Source organism: Urocampus carinirostris, chromosome 1 (genome assembly GCF_059441175.1).
Source record: "Urocampus carinirostris isolate Australia breed hairy pipefish chromosome 1, RoL_Ucar_1.0, whole genome shotgun sequence".
Lineage (NCBI taxonomy): Eukaryota > Metazoa > Chordata > Actinopteri > Syngnathiformes > Syngnathidae > Urocampus > Urocampus carinirostris.
Genome location: NC_142349.1, coordinates 15,743,368 through 15,763,476, shown reverse-complemented (window position 1 = coordinate 15,763,476; position 20,109 = coordinate 15,743,368). Strand labels below are relative to the sequence as shown.

Below are 20,109 nucleotides of genomic sequence, written 5' to 3'. Positions count from 1 at the left end.
GGCCCCCGACAGAATATTTGTTCTACCGTGTGGCCCCCGAGATAAAATGAGTTTGACACCCCTGCCTTAGAGCATGTGTCCTCCTCCATAGCATCCTTCCAAGGATCTAGTCATTCACTTCATGCACTCATTCACAAATGTCTTACACTTACAGTACATATACATCATGTACCCATGGATAAAATTGGTGTATCATAATTTCATTTACTAACATTAAAGAGGCAGAGATATGTGACAAGAAGTTCCAGAAGGTGTTGGAAATTTAAGAAAGTGATCACTTTGTATTTTGAAAACAATATTGGGTTCTTGATGTGCTCTAAATGTGGACAAAAATAAAGCATATCATATTCTTCATGGGCAGCACGGCGGCACAGTGGTTAGCACGTGTGTGGCACAGTTCTAAGGTCTTGGGAATCTCCTGTGTGGGTTCAAATCCAGCTACCGGACTTCTTGTGCGGAGTTTGTATGTTCTCCCCGTGCTTGCGTGGGTTTCCTCCGGGCACTCCGGTTTCCTCCCTCATTCCAAAGACATGCATTTCAGGTGGATTGGCCGCTCCAAATTGTCCCTAGGTGTGAATGAGAGAGCGAGTTGTCTGTCCCTGTGTGCCCTGTGATTGGCTGGCAACCAGTTCAGGGTTTCCCCTGCCCACTGCCCGATGATTGCTGGGATGGGCTCCAGCACCCCCGCGACTCTACTGAGGATAAGTGGTGCAGCTAATGAGATGAGAGATGAGATGAGATGATGTATTCTTCATGTAAAATAAAGTTTATTTTGCTCAAAAGACTATAATACTTGGCTAAAATTTGAGCACTTTTTTGTTGGACTCCAAGCAAGTATCTGCTCTTGGTTTCCTCTATTTCTATTCCATTATACATTTATCTTAAACAAAATTTGTTAATTGTATTTAATCTAAATTTATTTTGTTTTTTTTATCGTCATATTTATTATTGGAGACATCTAAAAGTAATCCAAAGTAATACAGTTGAATTAATTTAATATTATAGTATTTGATATATGTTACTTATTGAATTTTTCAACAAACAAAAGTAATGACCGACAAGAGCTTGAAGCTGCCCCCAAAGAGTTGTCATATCAGAAAAGATGGTCATAACCAGAAATCAAAGCCACACTTGCCAGACTTAAACCCATCTAGAGGGACAAGAACACAGCTCAGACTGGAAAAGCGCTAGTTACTTTCATATTCATCTACTCTTGCAAGACATGGAATCTCAGAGCAAAACTGGGAAAGAAAATACAGGCCATAGCGATGTAATGCTATAGGAAACTGCTAGGCATAAGCTATGTAGCCCATGTGATATAATAAAACGGTGTGCAACAGTATCACGGGACACATCGGCCATATTCCTAAACGTTCATATAATGGCTTCCAACAATGTGTCACTTAAATGTAATTAAAGAGTAGCATGTTTTTTCAGCTTTGATGGAACAGCCATATTCCAAAAATGACGATGCCAGAATCCATCAAGCTCAAAACAAGCTATTTTTTTTCATTTTCAGCGCATATCTTAACCAGATTGGGAGGCTTTTGGCATTCGTCCAAGGCGTCCCAATATCAATCAGATATTGGCCAAAAGAAACTGATTAAAATCCTGATTTAAAATGAATACTTTGACACCCCAAGGCAAATGATGCTGTACTCTAAGTGGACAGGGGCAGGACAAAATATTTTTATTTCCACCTCCCATTGTGCCAAAAGCATAATGTACATTCAATATTATGCAACATGGTTTATTGATAAACTAGAAGCCGCATTGTAATAGGTTCTTTCCTTGACCTCCGACAATGCGGCGCTAGTTCTGCTGAAGCGGTTGATAGTGCAAATGAGCATGTTATATTTACATGTGAGCCGCGAGGTGAGGCTTGTAAGCGTATCGACTTGCTGACCGGGCTGGAAAGACGCCACACTTGATGAACCAAACGTGTGTCGGTGAGCTGATGTGTGAGCTCATGTACATGTGCTTGTTGCCTGTGTGTGAATGTCAAGAACGTTTGCTGACGATTGGCAGAGCGCAGGACATAAAAGGGGAATCCGTGCATGTAATGCCCATATATGTGCCACTTTTTGCCAGCTGTGAACAACAATGTCATTTTATCTATCCATCTATCTATCTATCTATCTATCTATCTATCTATCTATCTATCTATCTATCTATCTATCTATCTATCTATCTATCTATCTATCTATCTATCTATCTGTCTATCTATCTATCTATCTATCTATCTATCTATCTATCTACATACCCTGGTCATATCCCTTGAGAGGGGTGACCGACAGCAAGACAAACACATATCGCTATCTACCGCTACGTCTATCTCTATATCCATACCTACCTTCTCTCTCCCTCTCCGATTGTATATAGATAGATAGATAGATAGATAGATAGATAGATAGATAGATAGATAGATAGATAGATAGATAGATAGATAGATAGATAGATAGATAGATAGATAGATAGATAGATAGATAGATAGATAGATAGATAGATAGATAGATAGATAGATAGATAGATAGATAGATAGATAGATAGATAGATAGATAGATAGATAGATAGATAGATAGATAGATAGATAGATAGATAGATAGATAGATAGATAGATAGATAGATAGATAGATAGATAGATAGATAGATAGATAGATACTTTATTCATCCCCGGAAGGAAATTCACATTTCCAGCAGCATCCCTGAGCTGAGAACAATACAATAATAAAGCAAAAAGAATACAATATACAAATACCCAGTGTGACGTGCAAATGCCCACAGTAGCGTGTTATATAGAATATCTAAATAGTGCTACACAGAATACATATTGCAATAAAATTTGGTAATATGCAATGTAGGTGGTGTGGTTTAATGTGGGCTTTTACTCTGCCGGGTAGAGTTAAAGAGCCTCATGGCATGAGGAAGAAAAGATCCCTTCAGTCTGTCCGTAGTACAAGACAGTGACAGCAGTCTGTCGCTGAAACTGCTCTTCTGTCTGGAGATAATGCTGTATAGTGGATGCGATGGATTGTCCATGATTGACCGCAGCTTTTCCAGTGCCCGTCTCTCAGCTACTGTTGTTAGGCTGTCCAGCTCTTTGCCCACAACAGAGCTCGCTTTCCTAGCCAGTTTATTGAGACGAGAGGCATCCTTCTTCTTGACGCTGCCTCCCCAACACGCTGTCGCATAGAAGAGGGCGCTTGACACAACTGTCTTATAGAATATTTTCAGGAGCTTTTTGCAGATTTTGAAGGAGGCCAGCCTTCTGAGGAAGTAAAGTCGGCTTTGCCCTTTCCTACATAGAGCTTTTGTGTTGGCAGTCCAGTCCAGTTTGTTGTCCAGCTGCGCACCCAGGTATTTGTAGGTCTGAACAAATTCCACACATTCTCCTTTGATGGTTACAGGAACCGGGTTAGTTCTGGTTCTCCTGAAGTCCACCACCATCTCCCTGGTCTTGGTGGTGTTCAGGTGCAGGTGGTTTGCGTCGCTCCAAAGTCCTGAATCAATTTCCTGTACTACTCCTCCTGCCCATTTCTGATACATCCCACGATCGCAGTGTCGTCGGCAAACTTTTGCACATGGCAGGACTCAGAGTTGTACTTAAAGTCCGATGTATACAGAGTGAATAGGAACGGATAGAGCACGGTCCCCTGCGGAGATCCTGTGCTACTAACCACAGTGTCCGATGTACAGCCCCCCTGTTTCACATACTGGGGTCTGCCTGTCAGGTAGTCAGTAATCCATGGTATTGAAGGCACTGGAGAAGTCCAAAAATGTAATCCTCACAGCCCCCTTAGCCCTATCCAGGTGAGAGAGGGATCGGTGTAACATGTACAGGTATACTATAGCATCCTCCACTCCCACCTTCTCCTGGTAAGCAAATTGCAGAGGGTCGATGGCGTGACGGACCTGTAGCCTCAGGTGGTGCAGCAGCAACCGCTCCATGGTTTTCATTACATGATGTCAGGGCGACCGTCCTGAAGTCGTTGAGTTCCTCAGGTCTTGATTTCTTTGGGACTAGGATGATGCAGGATGTTTTCCACAGCTGAGGGACCCTCCCCTGTTCAAGGCTCAGGTTAAAGATGCGCTGTAGAGGGTCTCCCATCTCAGACGCACGCGCTTTCAGCAGTCGGGGTGATACTCCATCTGGACCAGCTGCCTTGCTGGTTCGCAGCCTCGTCAGCTCTCCACACACCTGGGCTGTTACTTTTAGTGGGGGGATGTCTTCCCTGCTAGTGTCCAGAGGGGGAGGGGGAAGGACAGCTGCAGTACTCAGGGGTGAGGATGAGGCAAAGTGGTCAAACCTGTTGAAAAAGTTGTTCAACTGGTTGACTCGCCCCACATCTACATCCACAGCCACACCCTGCTTGGTGCTGCAGCCAGTAATTGTTTTCATCCCTTCCCACACCTCCTTCATGTTGTTGTTCTGCAGCTTTTTCTCCAACTTCCTCCTGTACTGCTCCTTCCCTTTCCGGAGCTGGACTCTGAGCTCCTTCTGTACTCGTTTTAGCTCCTGTTGATCACCATTTTTAAAGGCCCTCTTCTTTTGGTTCAGAAGGCACTTGATGTCGATCGTGATCCAGGGCTTGTTGTTGGCATAGCAGCGTACAGTCTTTATAGGAACAACACTGTCCATGCAGAAGCTAATGTAGTCAGTAGTGCAGTTTGCCATCTCATCAATGTCCCCACTGCTGGACCCTAGCAGGATATCCCAGTCCGTACGTCGAAAGCAGTCTCTCAGAGCCTGCTCTGCCTCGGTGGACCATTTTCTAAAAGAGCGTGTGGTTGTTGGTAGCCTCCTCACTTTTGGTTTGTACTGTGGTTCAAGCAGAATGAGGTTGTGGTCTCCTTTTCCAAGGGCAGGCAGTGGTTTTGCACTGTATGCATTTTTGATGTTCGCTTACAGAAGGTCAATAGTCCTATTTCCCCTGGTCTTGCAGTCCACTTACAGGACGAAAGAGGGCAGTGTCTTATCAAGAGTCACGTGGTTGAAGTCCACAGAGATTAACATTGCAGCCTCCGGGTGTTGTGTTTGTAGCTTTGCCACCGCGGGGTGGATGACGTCACACGCTACTTCCGCATCAGCGCGCGGTGGGATGTAAACAATAACAGCAATGGCGTGTCCGAACTCTCTGGGCATGTAATAGGGACGCAGACTTACGGCCAAAAGTTCGACATTACGGCAGCAGATAGAAAGCTTTGTTTTTACATGCCCGGGGTTACACCACCTCGTGTTCACGTAGATAGCCAGTCCCCCTCCTTTGAGCTTCCCACTGACTTTTGTGCCTCTGTCAGCCCGAACAGCACAGAAGCCGGTTAGCGCGACGTTAGCGTCCGGGATGCTAGACGTGAGCCACGTTTCCGTAAAGCAAAGCAAGCTGCACTCCCTGTATGCTTTGATGTCTTTCACAAGCACAGCCAGTTCGTCGATCTTATCTGGTAGGGAGTTGACATTTCCCATGATTATGGACGGTACCGAGGGCTTATATCACCGCTAGCCGCTTAGCCTTTACCTTAGCACCGGCTCTGCACCCCCGATAGGGTCGCCTCACTTCGTTAGGTAAAAGGGGGGCCGCGCCGGCTCGAGAATTCTTCAGGTCAAGGAGTTGATTCCTCGAATAAGTGCATTTTTGCGCGTTAAAACCCATATCCATAGGATAGAAAGTAATCCAAAGTGCTACAAGTGTTGCAAGGCAGCCACTGAAGATGTAAGCAAAAAAAAAACAAAAACAATAAATCACAAAAGTAGCAAAAATAACACGGGAGCTGCTGGAATGGCTGCCATTCGCGACGGCGACGGAAGTAGTAGTATGTCCATCCTCCATGAAAACAAACCTCTGTCTATATTTTTCTGCGTCTTATAATTTGGCACACCCAATGACAACTTTTTAACGAAGGAAAATTTTTGAAGGTGTACCTTATAGTTCGAAAAATACAGTACTCTGATATTGAGCTCCTTCGAAGTGACTGCTTCAAATGTCAGTCCAGCCTGCATGAATTTGGTCAGATTGCCTTTGTTTTAATCAAAGATAAGACCTATTTCCATCATAGGAAAACAATGAACCTTGTTTTTACTTGTTTTCCACATGTGAAAGTAAACCAAGCCCAATTCAAAACAAATATCAGCAGTTCCTTTTTATTCATCAGAATATGAGATTACATTTTTATCTAATAACCATAATTTCAGCACTCTAAGGCACACCAGATTAGAACATGCACCCCCAGAAAATAGTATTTTGAGCTATAACAAAGTGCCGAACCAGCGAATGAATTGATCATTCAGAATATATCACTGATCACATTTGCATAACATTAGATGCAGCGAGAATCAAACCCACATCACAGAGTGGAGTGTGCTGGATGTCTAACATTCTTCTAGCTGAGAGTTATATTTTGTCACTCATTAGCGCAAAGGGCTTGATCAGTTTGATATGCATTTTTAAGATAAGTTGTGTTAGCAAAATGTTCTGTTTATGCTACGACCAGACATTGGTAGTAGGACTAAATCGACTCAGGGTTTGAAAATGATTTGCTTTTTTTTTTTTTGTTTTTTACTAAAAGACAAGAACAGCAATATGGGAAGTACTTCGGTCATCCTGAAAGATACGAACAGATGCATGGCTGCACATATTTAAAATGTGTGTCACTTACAATGCTTCGTGTGTGCTGAGAAAAAATGGAACAACATTCTCAGTACTCTAACTCCATCTAGTACTGTGACTAAAAATAGTACAATAATGAAATAAGACCTAAAGTCTTTTCATGTACAGTCTTTATCTTGAGTGGATTGGATCAGGCGTTGTGAACTAGGAACAATACCTATTGCATTCAATATCAAGCAATTGTAAACAAGCATCCGTAGCGGCCTGGTGTTTAGGATTTGGTGCTCATACCATTGATATCTGGGTTGATCCCCGTTGTCATCATTGTTATGCAATTTTGGTCAGTGTATATTTATCAACTGATGAACAATTTCATAAATATGGTAATGCATTTTCAATGTTGTCCACATTCAAGACGTACCTGATTATGAGGTGCACACTTATATTTCTGACTAAATTGGGGTTGTGGGGTGAGCCTCATGCTCTGGAAAATATGGTGATTATAGAATTAAACAATACAGCATACAAGTAGATACATGAACTGTCAGCTGATGCCCTGTACATGATTACAAATATTTGAAAATATGTTTGGAGAGAAACTGCATTTTTTCATTTTGTGTTCATGTTTGCGAGGGATGATTTTATTTACGGCTGAAAGCAGATGACCTGCTTCGACGTCGTGATGCTGGAGGCTGCAGCAGGGAGGAGGTGTAGGGAGTGCTCAGTGTCTTGCTCACGGCTGCCACAAAGACAGCAACTTACCATCTGTTGCCACGCTTCCAGTCAGCGCCGTGCCAACCAGCCTCCGGGTGACGGACATTTAGCGAGCGGTGGGGGGACGGGATGCGGTCGACATGGTGTGGTGCCAGTTGATGAAGCGATGGTGTTAAACCAAGAGCCGAAGCGAAAGCTGGCATGTAAATATTTGTTGATTGTGCTTGTGTAAGCACAGTGTTACCTGCCGTGTCAGTTGACCAGCGAGGCGAGTAGGAGCTGCTTTGTTGTTGTTGTTCTGCTCCTTTGTCGTGCCACCTTTGTTCCGCCTTTAAAACGTTTGCCCTTTGGCGCCGTTTTGTGTTCCTCAGTATGTACTAAGGGTGGGTGGGATCAATACAAATATCAATGTCCTTGATACTGAGCCATCGGATCGATAAGAATGGCCTGGAATCGATACTGTTTTACCATTTTGATTAGTACAATAATAATGCTGTTAATGAATTGTTACTACATATAATTATGTTTTATACCTTTTTTTTTGTGACTTTTTTATATAGGTACAGCACAAATAAAACATCAATTATTAATTGACATTGATTAATACTGTCAAAGGGACAGTGTGTATTATTTTACTACTAGATGTCGCTTTACTACATAGTGCTACCCGGGTTTAAAGTCTTAAAAGGCATTGATTTTATTATTCTAAAAATAAAGCCTTAATTGGCATTAAAATGTCTTAAATCCAATTTTCAAAGTCTTAAAAATTTGAACACATTAATAATTTACGTATATATATGATACAAATGCTTCATGGATGTAGCAGAAGAATGAATTAGTAGTTATCTGCCAGTTTGTATTTGTTTTTTGTGTCTAAAATGTTGGAGCTCTAGTTTTCAGATGAAAAGTTTTAACTGGACCAAAATGTGATTTTTAAAACAATTAAAATAAAAATGTGTTTAAAATTGCGTCTGATTCATGTGTTTTTTTGTTTTTGTTTTTGTATGTTTCAATTTTTATTTTCGTCTCATCCCATCTCATTAGCTGCAACGCTTATCCTCAGTAGGGTCGCAAGGGTGCTGGAGCCCATCCCAGCAATCATCGGGCAGTGGGCAGGGGACACCCTGAACTGGTTGCCAGCCAATCACAGGCCACACAGGGACAGACAACTCGCTCATTCACACCTAGGGACAATTTGGACCGGCCAATCCACCTGAAATGCATGTCTTTGGAGTGTGGGAGGAAACCGGAGTGCCCAGGGGAAACCCACGCAAGCATGGGGAGAACATACAAACTCCGCACAGGAAGTCCGGTAGCTGGATTTGAACCCACACAGGAGGTTCCCGAGACCTTAGAACTGTGCCACACACGCCCTAACCACTGTTCCGCCGTGCTGACCAATTTTTATTTGATTTTTATTCATTTATTTATTTATTTATTTATTTATTTATTTATTTATTTATTTATTTATTTATTTATTTATTTATTTATTTATTTATTTATTTATTTATTTATTGCCGACTTGGTCTTAAATTTGATTTTAAAAGGAATTAAAGAAGAGTTCAAATTTCTTGAATTTAACTTGCCTTAAGCTGTACAAACCCTGGCAATAGAAATGTTTGTTAAAAAGAAGTAAAACTACAGAGATTTCAAAGCAACGGAAATTCCCCATGTTTCTATTCAGTTTTTCCCCAGTCTTTTTAATGTTTTTGGGTACCCGTTGCTGCGCGACGGCCGGAAATAATGTAATTTCCATCTTTATACGTCGAATAAACACAAATGTCTGCACCTCTGAGTATTTCTAACGAATGTTTTTTTTTTAACCACCGGGAGGTGCTAAATAGAACACGCTCCCATCAAAGTTTGCATTGTAGTTATTCAATAAAAAATAATAAAACATTTTAGTGCCTAAAGTGTTTGTCCTGTGTCCAGCCTAAAAAAAAACTCATGCATTAATTAATTAATTAATTAATCAATTAATTATTATGACATTTCTAAGCAAGAAGTAACAGTATCGATCGATGCAACCCTGTATTTACTTGGGTCATATACATTTGACAGTACCCGGTCTCGCCCATCCCCTAGTATAGCTGCAAGATTTGGACAAAAACTTAACTGCGGTTTTTCAGAGCAGTACATACGCTCGCCTATTACCGACCATTTGACTTTTGTAAAACGGTAGATACGAACATTTTTTTCGAGATTTGGAAAAATGTCCAGACATTGCTGTAAGTTAGATTTTGTATTGTGTGCAATTTTTCGGGTACTGGACGGTACTGTCGAGGAAGTTGCCTAACTGTTAAATCTCATCTTCCAAAAATAAGTAAACTTAACTTTATTTATCGTTATAGAGCATATTATTTTATGAAATGTTTATTTTTTAGTACAAAACAATACAGGTCACTTACAGTATACAAGCCTTAAGCACACTTATATAGACCATAAACATGCAAAACATAATTCAACTTTCGAACGATCGTCCGGAATTTGGATCTTGTTCGTAAGTATGGCAGCGCCTGTATTGCAATTTCAATGCAAGTTTCGATTTGAAAAGCAGTGTGAAGTTGCTGTGCTTGTTTTTCTTTTTTTGGTTACTTAATCATAGTGGCATGCTTTAACATTAATAAAACAGCGCCCTCTTCTGGGGACCTTGTTCGGATTGCTGTCTGCTCACACGTGGCTTTAAATTTACAGTTGCAAATTCAGCTTTGATGCTAGTACAGTAGGAAGAATATCTGGGTGAGGATAAATTCAGCTCTCTCTTACTCGGCAGCAACATAACTGTTTTCAGTCGTATTTTGTAGGTTCGCATAAACAGACCCTCTCTTCAAGAAATGTTGCTTTTGGATGAAAGGTGGTATAGTAAAACAATATTACACTATGATTCACGATCTGCATTTAATATTTGGTGGAATAACACAGTAACATACCACGTAGAGTTAAATTTCATCCATTACCTTGTGCTGGTACTAACGCGTTCCAAAGGGATTTTTATGGACTGCTTACAGAAAAATGGTAAACTTGGTGTATTTGAGTTGTGTAAAATGCCAGCCCACTTAACAAGTGCAAAATTAGCCAAGGTTAAGAATCTTTTGTTTTAAACATGTTTCTTAAAGTGTGCCTGTGAGCGACCTATTATGATCCTTTACCCTTCTGTTACACACTCTAAGGAATATTTACATGAAGACTGCACCCACACAGTGTTTCTCAGCTTCACAACTTAACGGTTAGGTAAAGACAAAAAATGATTATCTAGAGCTGTGTTTCCCAACTTTGGTGGGGCCGAGGCACTTTTTTCATAAATAAATATTGAGTTACACTGTTTATCAAAATTGTTTGATTATTAATTACCTCCCCAGTTTAATGTGTCCTATTTTAAAACTTAAATTATCATTTTGTCTGACAGTAAAGCATTTTTTCAGATCATTTTGGGTCATGGGCGACATGGTGGGGGAGTGGTGACCGCGTCCTAGGATCAAATCCAGCTACCAGCCTTTCTTTGCATGTTCTCCCCGTGCGTGCGTGGGTTTGCTCTAGACACTCCGGTTTCCTCCCACATTCAAACAACATGCATTTCAGGTTAATTGGCCAGTCCAAATTGTCCCTAGGTGTGAATGAGCGAGTTGGTTGTCTGTCTCTGTGTGCCGTGCCTTGCTGAAAACCAGTCCAGGGTGTCCCCTGCCCACTGATAGCTGGGATGGGCGCCAGTACCCCGCGACCCTACTGATGATAGAGGGTGATGAAAATGGATTGATGGATGGATTGGTGGTCATGGCGGGTCAGAACGTAATATGGGTAAGTCATTTTAGTTTTATTTTGCCGTAACTTTGTATTTTATGATATATTCACCTTTTTAATAAATTTATAATGCCGTCTCCTGACGTTCACTCCAAGAGCTTGTTCATAGAACTGTTACATTTGCGGACGACACATGAATTCTATGATCGCATTCGATACAAAAAAGCACAAAAGAAAAGTTAGTTTTTCCTAATATTCTGCTGACATATCGTGTTTTGTGCATTAACACGGAGCACTAGATCAAATCTACAGCTTTTTAATGTCAAAAAGTCGGCATATACCCCAAAGTGTTTCCTTGCTCTGAGGGAATCGTTTCAATTGCCTGTAATGGCAGCGCCACATTTGTATGCTTTGTGAAAATTGCGGCCATGCGACAAGGTGCTGGGCAGGTTTTCCTTACGGACGGTCTTCTCTGCTCGCTGAGTGTTGAAAAATATTTCACTTAGGGAAAATGCGATGGTCGCTTAAGTCACAATTTACCAGCTGTCTAAACATAGTCAGGTGTGGCAGGACAAACACCACAACGATCAAGAAATGTTGTGCTTTAGCACAGGAGAGAGGCTGACTGACGAGATACATAGCACAAATACACACCATGCCAATTGCAATAATTTGTACAATAAGAAATGGAAACTTTGATTTGATTACCTTTACAATGATGCATATTAAAAAAAAATAAAAAAAATAAACAAATAAATATATATATATATATATATATATATATATATATATATATATATATATATATATATATATATATATATATATATATATATATATATATATATATATATATATATATATATATATATATATATATATATATATATATATATATATATATATGTATGTATGTATGTATGTATGTATGTATGTATGTATGTATGTATGTATGTATGTATATATGTGGCTGGGCGGACAGACGGACGGACATACGGACGGACAGACAGACAGATAGATAGATAGATAGATAGATAGATAGATAGATAGATAGATAGATAGATAGATAGATAGATAGATAGATAGATAGATAGATAGATAGATAGATAGATAGATAGATAGATAGATAGATAGATAGATAGATAGATAGATAGATAGATAGATAGATAGATAGATAGATAGATAGATAGATAGATAGATAGATAGATAGATAGATAGATAGATAGATAGATAGATAGATGGATAGAGCTTTTTCAATAATACAAGTTAGAGACTCTGTCAGGAATAATTAAACACTAGCAGCCCACCAGATTCTTCCTATGGTATGGGAAACACTGAATGATCTGCCAGTGGAACTTTTTTTTTTTACTACATTCTAGCTATATTTTTTTTTTGTGAAAAGATATTAATCAAAATCAGCCAAAAGATGTGTATGGTTTTTACTATATCTATATATATTTTTTTTTCAGCAGCATCTTAAACAGCTGTATCGAGCAAAACAGTTATTAAATATGCCGTAGCAAATTAACAGAATATTAGCATATTAATGCATTACTATCTACTAATGATATGGATGAAAATTACAGTTACTTGGCTGATCACTGGAAAAATGCAACGATATTGTGCAATCACTTGCTCTTTTTCTAAAAACAAGCAATTTCCTGCAGCACACTCTGTCCCCACAAAAGACTGGTCGATAATGTCTATACATTACCGTTGTATATACATATTACTTTAATTTGAGGCATGCCACAAAATATAAGGTTTGCTGCATATGCCGAAGTATCTACTGGCTAGAGTAAGGTTGCGCCAGGTCATACGGCTCTGCTGTCTATAATGCATTTGAGAGGGTAGGAGGCATGCGGCTTCGCGAGCTGGCCCTTCAGACAGCATTAATAATGCATTCGTTATCAATTGAACGTGTATCAAGCCCTGAAGAGCTAGCCCAAATCTTTTTTCCCATTAATGGACTTCGGCACACGTGTACGTAAAAAGATCCGCGCTCACCCCTGCAGAACCGCGCAGTTCAATTAGGCCACATAATTTTAATTAATTAATTTTAATTCCCTTTTATTGCCATGACCCGAGGACCAGGGGAAGAGACGAGTAAGAACAATAGAGATTGAATTTCGCCAAATAGACCATTTTGCCTTGTGACCAGAACCTTTTAAAATGGCTAATCAGAGCTGATTCAAGGAGCTGTGGCTTCATCAAATTGGTCCCACTTGGCCCCATCCTCGCTCGTCTTTTTAAACTTTATATTATCACCTATAATTTATCATTCATTAATACGTGGAGGTTGTAGACAGGCTGGTCCTTGCAAGCTTTGTATGTTGATGAGTGGTTAGCATAGGCGTTTTTAACCCAAAATGTCATAGTTGGCCGCAAACAATTTAAAAGCCTTATTCAGGCCTTATAATTAATGCAGCACAAGCTTTATACTGTATCTCTATATTAGCTGTATAAGCCAACTATCGAAATGACTAAGTTAGATGCAGCACATCATAAGGAGAATGATGCACCACAAGACTACTCTGTTATAGTATACAGCCTCAAGTTTTACCTCATTACAATATTAATTAACTATCAAGTGTTACATTACTTTGATCAAATTGAATAAATGTAATAAAGAAAACCCATTTTTAATGTCATTTTTGTTCCGAAGATTTAAAAAAAAAAAAGGAATATGCATAACGTGCCCCTGATGAGGCAGCAAAAAGAGTGCAATGAAAAAATACAGCATGCATTTTTAAAAATAAAATCCTTGAGGTTTTTTTTCCCCGCGTCGTCCTGCGGATTCCTAGGTTGTAAAAGGGGGGATGTGCACAGAGGCAAGCATTTGCGATATTAAGAAAAAACCCACGAATCTGTTCTGTATCGCAAGAAATGCACATGGCAACTGACACGAACTGTCTTGAGCAGTTTTTCATGGGAGCTTGAATTTTCTCTCATATGTCAAGCAAGATTTTTGCTTTGTAGATGGGCCATTATAGTTGATCAGAAATGAAACCAGGTATAAGAAATTCGACAAAACCATTTAGTAGTGGTGTGAGAAGTGTGGAAAGTTAACACAGCTAGGTTTCTTGAAAATGACAAAGCTAAGCTTTTCTGGGAATCTGCAACTACAACTGCAATCTCGTTTTTAAGCCACCCTGTCCTCCGCATACCCAAAAGCAGGGGGCTTTCTGGCAAAATGGTGCGTCACCTGATTAAAGCACGCTGCTCTATCGATTGTTCGTAACGACAAGCCCCTTCGAATGTAAACTTACCATCCGCATGAAAGTCCATTAGGCTCGTCTCAATTGAAAAACACGGAAGGCCCCTGCTGCATATGATATTATGATATAGGCGGTCTGCAATGCACGGGCTTTCATTTAACATGCCGCTAACCTCGCTAAGCCGGGCAATGCCGTGTACTATTTTACCGTGCTGGCAGGGCGGCCATTATAAGGCTATTTGTATTTTGTTTTGCCATGTAACGCTTCGACATGTTTCAATTTGTAAATGCGGTCATGGAGTCTCTTGCATCTTACTTGTGTTCTACACCAGGGTGGGAACTGGCATCTTGTAGAGTATTACCCTTATCCCCTGGCGTTTCTTTCTATAATAATAATCCAAATTATAAACTATCAGTGTGCCCGCATTGTTTCTGTTCTCTTTACTTTTGCATTAGGTTTGTCTACAGCTGTCTGTGTCTAGACTTGATACTTCTTAGGCTATATTTCCACAGTTCTTAATGCACTTCACTACTCCTATAGAAACACGCTTATGTCTGAGGGAAATGTTGACCTCTGCACACTTTCAAAATTGAAGAATGCATGTTTATATTCAGTGTAGCCTCGAGATAGCATATATGCTGCTGATGTCTCCTGTGAACTGAAATGATCAAACACAAAAGTTGGCATCTGATTTAATGATACAACTGCAAAAGTGTATGGCATAGGTCAGGTTAGCATAAACGTCTAACTATTCAATCATCCATCATCCATCTGTCTGCTCATTTGGGTCACGAGGGTGCTGAAGCCAATCTCAGCATCTCAGCTAACTTTTGATAGTTGGCAGGAGATTTCTTAAACATGATGTCAGGCAAGCAAAGGACACAATCTAAACATCAAACATGAACTTCCTGAAATAGACAGTGCATTTTTTTTAAACAGCCCGCAGTCTGTGAAACTCGTCTTTCATATCCCAAGACTGGGCACCGTCTTTCCCCCCAAGGACACCTGTTCACCATCCCTCCTCATTAACACAATTGTTAAGTTTGCCAATAACACTATCATGGTCGGCCTCATCTTTGAAGGGGATGAGAGACAAAGAGGGATGAGGTGGAGCCACTGAAAGCGTGGTGTTTGAAAAACAAATTAATGCTGAACACAAAAACCAATGAAGCCATACTCAACTTCTGGAGGAAAAGTACAAACCTAGCACCACTCATCGATACGCACTGTCTACTAAAAATCTACTCTTTAAAAATACCTGGGTGTTCACATCTCCAATTACTTCTTCTTGACTTCATTTCCTGAAAGTGCTCAGGAAAAACTATCTGGAACAGAAGCTGTTGATGTCCTTCTAGAGAGCCACTGGGTAAATGGCCGCAGAGGAAAACAACACAGATTGTCATCAACACAGCCCAGAAAATCATTAGTTGCTCTCTGCCCAATCTAGAAGACATTCCTGCTTTCACTACTGAAGCAGAGCCAACAACATATTGAGGGTCTCCTCGCATCCCAGTCACCACCTCTTTGACCTGCTGCTCTCTTAAATATTCCAAATGCCCCTTAAAACAAGGCCTAACAAGCTTAGACACAGTTTCTTCAGGGCCATCACTACCTTAAACAAGCGTGCCAGACCGTCAAAGAAATATATGTTGCCTATGTATAGAAGAATGGGTATTCATATTTTATTTCTAGACTTATGAGGAATTATGTTGTTGCGCTTCCACTATTGTTATTACACTTACAACTTAGACCAGACTCAGAGCACTACCTTGGTAGTATATGTGTCTATTCATCCCGACTGACCAGGAGAGGGATGGGCACCGGCAGGCTATATTTGCCCAATACACAGAAAGTGTAGAAGTGGTGCCGCTACGACACTCGTGGTTAAGATATCAAGCATACCACCCAACCATTTATCCTGACACTCTTTTTTGTATTAGTCTTTAATAGAATAGAATAGAATAGAATAGAATAGAATATGCCTTTATTGTCATTGTTACAACATGGGATATGCTGTGACAACGAAATTGGACGACTCCAGTTCCACATTTACAGTGAGGATAAGGAAACAAAGAGATAAAGGAACAAAGAACTAACTGACTTTGTTGTAAGTAGGCTTTGTTTCCCTCCGGGGGGCGGGGGGGGTGTGATGAGTGGGGTGAGGGTCAAACAGAGTTGCTGGATACAACCGGAATGTTTGATGTTTGATCTTACATTACACATAGTCCAGTGTTTTTCCGAATTACTCAGTCAACAATTGAATGGATTTGGGAGTACAGTCCATAAACATGCCGTCGACGATAAAGCTCCGTTAGGGTGTGCAAGCTGCTGTTTATTGATAGCAGCGGGCAGGAGATTTAGCGCTATGTTAACGTCAGCATCCGGTGAAACGGTTAGCGGTGGAAAGTAAACAGCAAACACAAAGACCACAGTTAACTCTCCCGGTACATAGAAGGGTCTGCACGATACTGCTAGAAACTCCATATCGAGTGAGCAGTGTGTGTCAATGGTTCGGCTGTTATTGTAGCGCGTAGTCTCCAACCCCTGTTTTTGCCGGAGTCTTCGTCTCGTTCGAGCCGGTGATGTAATGCGGCGTCGGGAAAGCCAAGACTCCGTGATGACAAAAAAAATACTCCAATTCCGGACATTGTTGGTGGCGATCCGTAGCTCAAATTCACTCATTGTGGACGATGGATCTGGCGTTGGTTGAACATGCTTGGGAGCGCTGGTCTGTGTGGTCGCCTTCTTAGCTCAGAGCCGACTGGCAGCCTTTTCCTTTTGCCCAGTCGTTGTCGTTGTCGGCAGGCAGGCAGATCTTCCAGGGAGATCCGGTGGTCTCGGTATATCCCTCGGGATGTAGTGGATATTATTGTATATGCGAAGGGAGTCGAAGGGAAAATATGAGGGATCAGGGGACACTGAAGTCTTTTGTCATGTGCCTATTGTTTGTACATAGACTTAAAGCCAGTATACAACCACTACCTTGTAAATAGCATATATTGTCATGTACTTTCTTTGTCATTAAATGTCATCAATGCCACTTTTTTCTAAAAATGTCAATAAATGGCCTCAGAATTTAGATTTAAGGACTCGCTTCAGATGAGTCAATGTCACTAGCACTCAATTCATCGCCAATGGAAGGTGGGGGACGAGGTAAAATTAGCATGCTGTACTCCTAGAGGGCGGCGGTGACATTTGTGCATGTGGTTGGGTCTTAAACCTTTGCAGGTGCAAAGACCCAACAGAGAAGCTTGCATCCATGATATTCATTAATAAAGCAAAACAATATTTTTTTGTTGTGTCAGAGTTTCCATTCCATCATTTAAGAATTGTAAATAAAAGTCGACCGTATCGGAGATTATCACAACAAGAGTTAATTTCTCTCCAAAGAAAGGGGCAATTTTATCACCTGTTCAAACATTAACACCAGTATTCAACCGTGTTAAGCCCGAAGCTCAATCATTCTCAGTATCAAATTCTATCTGGAAATGTTGAGATTGCCCCGAGTTATATGGCTTATCAACTGTGTTGTTAAAAAAAAAAATAAAATCAGCTTATATCATATGCCGCGGTCTTAAATGCTGATTGAGTCCAGTGTGTTTGAAGTGGAAAGCGACAAGGTTTACATTTTGCATTCAACAACATACACCGGGAATTTTATTTTAAACAAAATGTGGTTTAATTTCCTAAAAATAGCACGGTGTACGGCTCCTTATTAGTCCAAACACAATACTTTGTGTTTGTAGTATTCAGGTCTTAAGCAAGATCGACCTGTTTTATTAATCTCTGGGACAGCCATTTTAAGTATGCTTCCCAGTAAAGATGGCATTGTTTGAAACTGGAGCGTTTGTGACGCCATTTTCCCTCAACATTTGTATTTTATTTTTTAAAGATGGGCAGATGGATTCCAACAGGTGACTTGTTTACGCTCAAAGAGTTACAAGTGCATTGAACATATTATTGTTAGGAAATATTTCGCATTGACTTGCGCTTGAACCAAGGTTCACGGATCCCGTAACCAACTGAGTTGTAGGGGCACCACTTATGTGGTGTTTGTTTTTTTGAGCAGGGGTGTGCTCCCTCATATGAAAAATATAATACGAGATCGTGTTCACATAAATCACTGGGGAAAAATACTCTTGTTCCAAAATTTCAAGTATCACATCATACAATACACATTGCATGACTTGTGGCTCTCAATACTAGGCGTTAATTTGAATTGCGACATCAAGGAGCCCATTTTAAAACGAAGCGAACCAGCACTTGCATTATGCAGCATATTAATTTTACAAAGCTAATATTTGTCTTCTGTGTGTTTCTTAAATTATCACGGCCCTCAGGATGCCATCAACTGCTGAACTGCAAAATCAATGCCAAGCAAACCATTTAGAAGCTTGATCTAACATTCATGATTTGTTTTGTTTTGTATGCAGACAGATTTGTGTGAATGTATTATTGAATAAGCACGCTCAGGGAAACACTCTCATTTGAGTACTTTATTTTTGCGAAGCTCATATTGAAGTTTGAAGCCTTTAGAGTGCCAGATTTCTTATCTTGACATACCCCTTTGCCTCCTCATCATATTAAAAGGTTCGTACTGGTGTCTTAAATCATTAAAAATACTTGAATTTCAATGTTGCGTTCACAAAAATGGAAAATTACCTGTAAATGCTAGAAAATCTTGCGATATTTCACAAGCCTGTTTGAAAATGACGCCAATTACTGCTCTCTGGTGACTTTGCTCTGCCATTGCATTTATTCTTTTTGTTGTTAACAGCAGCTACGAGTCGTGCCCAAGAGAATAGGTACTTGGTACACCTAAACAGAGCACGAGGAAATGTGTAAAAGTAAAAGGAATACGTATAAATTAGGACATTAATTATTGGCCCTGCAAAAAAATTAAGGTTTCCAGTGGTGAATTGTAATGAGAATATCTTCCTGCAACTAAAAATCCAAGTTATATATTGCTGTCATGTTACACAGCACTCATATGGGGAGAGATTTGTCTGAAATTGTTTTACACATGCTTTGCTCTAGATCCCAAAATAATATGTCTTGATAAATGCACATGCAAGAACAAAGAGCAAATATTTATTTGTGGATATGCAAAATACATGATTCACACTGGATTCCTTCTGTTACTGGTACTGGATATATTGAGTTATATTGAGTCCTGAGTGACATGGCCGCTTTCTTGTGTCCCGTTTCATCTGGAGGGACGAAAGCATGATCAATTTGGGTGCTGGGGTGCTTAACTTGTTTGGGTGTTTGGGCATTTGGGTTGGCCATGGTCCCCAAAATTTTTGGTGCGTGTTTTTTGCCACTCTTTGTCCTTTTTTTTCTTTGTTTTTGTGTATGTGATTGTCTTGCTGTCGGTAGATAGATAGATAGATAGATAGATAGATGGATAGGATATATTTAAAAATTGGCTTTGAAAGTCCTCAAAATGTGCCTCAATTTTGCCATGAAAAAGCTGTAGGAACTCTGATATTAACAACAGCAAAAGGCTTTTCAGTTGTACGACTATTCATCCATTTCTCTTTTCACACGTTAGCTGTGGTTACATGATGATGTGATGGCTCTCCCCCAAAACGCTTTCCACTTTTTGGTCGTCTTGTCCTCCCCTCCCAGGGCTGACTACTAAGACCCGTCTCCCTTCGCTGTTGTATCGCTGTTTTACGTTTTTGCTTTCACCTGCCAGTGCCCGCTCTCTGCGCAGGCGTTTTCAAAGCCCTGGGCTGAGAGCGGCTGATCACACAAGGGGGTGGGCACATAAGCCAAAGGTTAATGGACGGCCTTTGAACATGTATCTGGAGCCCGGGGAAGAAGGGCGA

The 20,109-nt window shown here is 40.4% G+C and overlaps 1 protein-coding gene across 9 annotated transcripts in view; it reads left to right on the top strand.

Moving 5' to 3' along the window:
* Positions 1 to 20,109, top strand: part of adgrl1a (adhesion G protein-coupled receptor L1a) — a 278,192-nt gene that overhangs the window by 110,737 nt on the left and 147,346 nt on the right. The window lies entirely within an intron of this gene.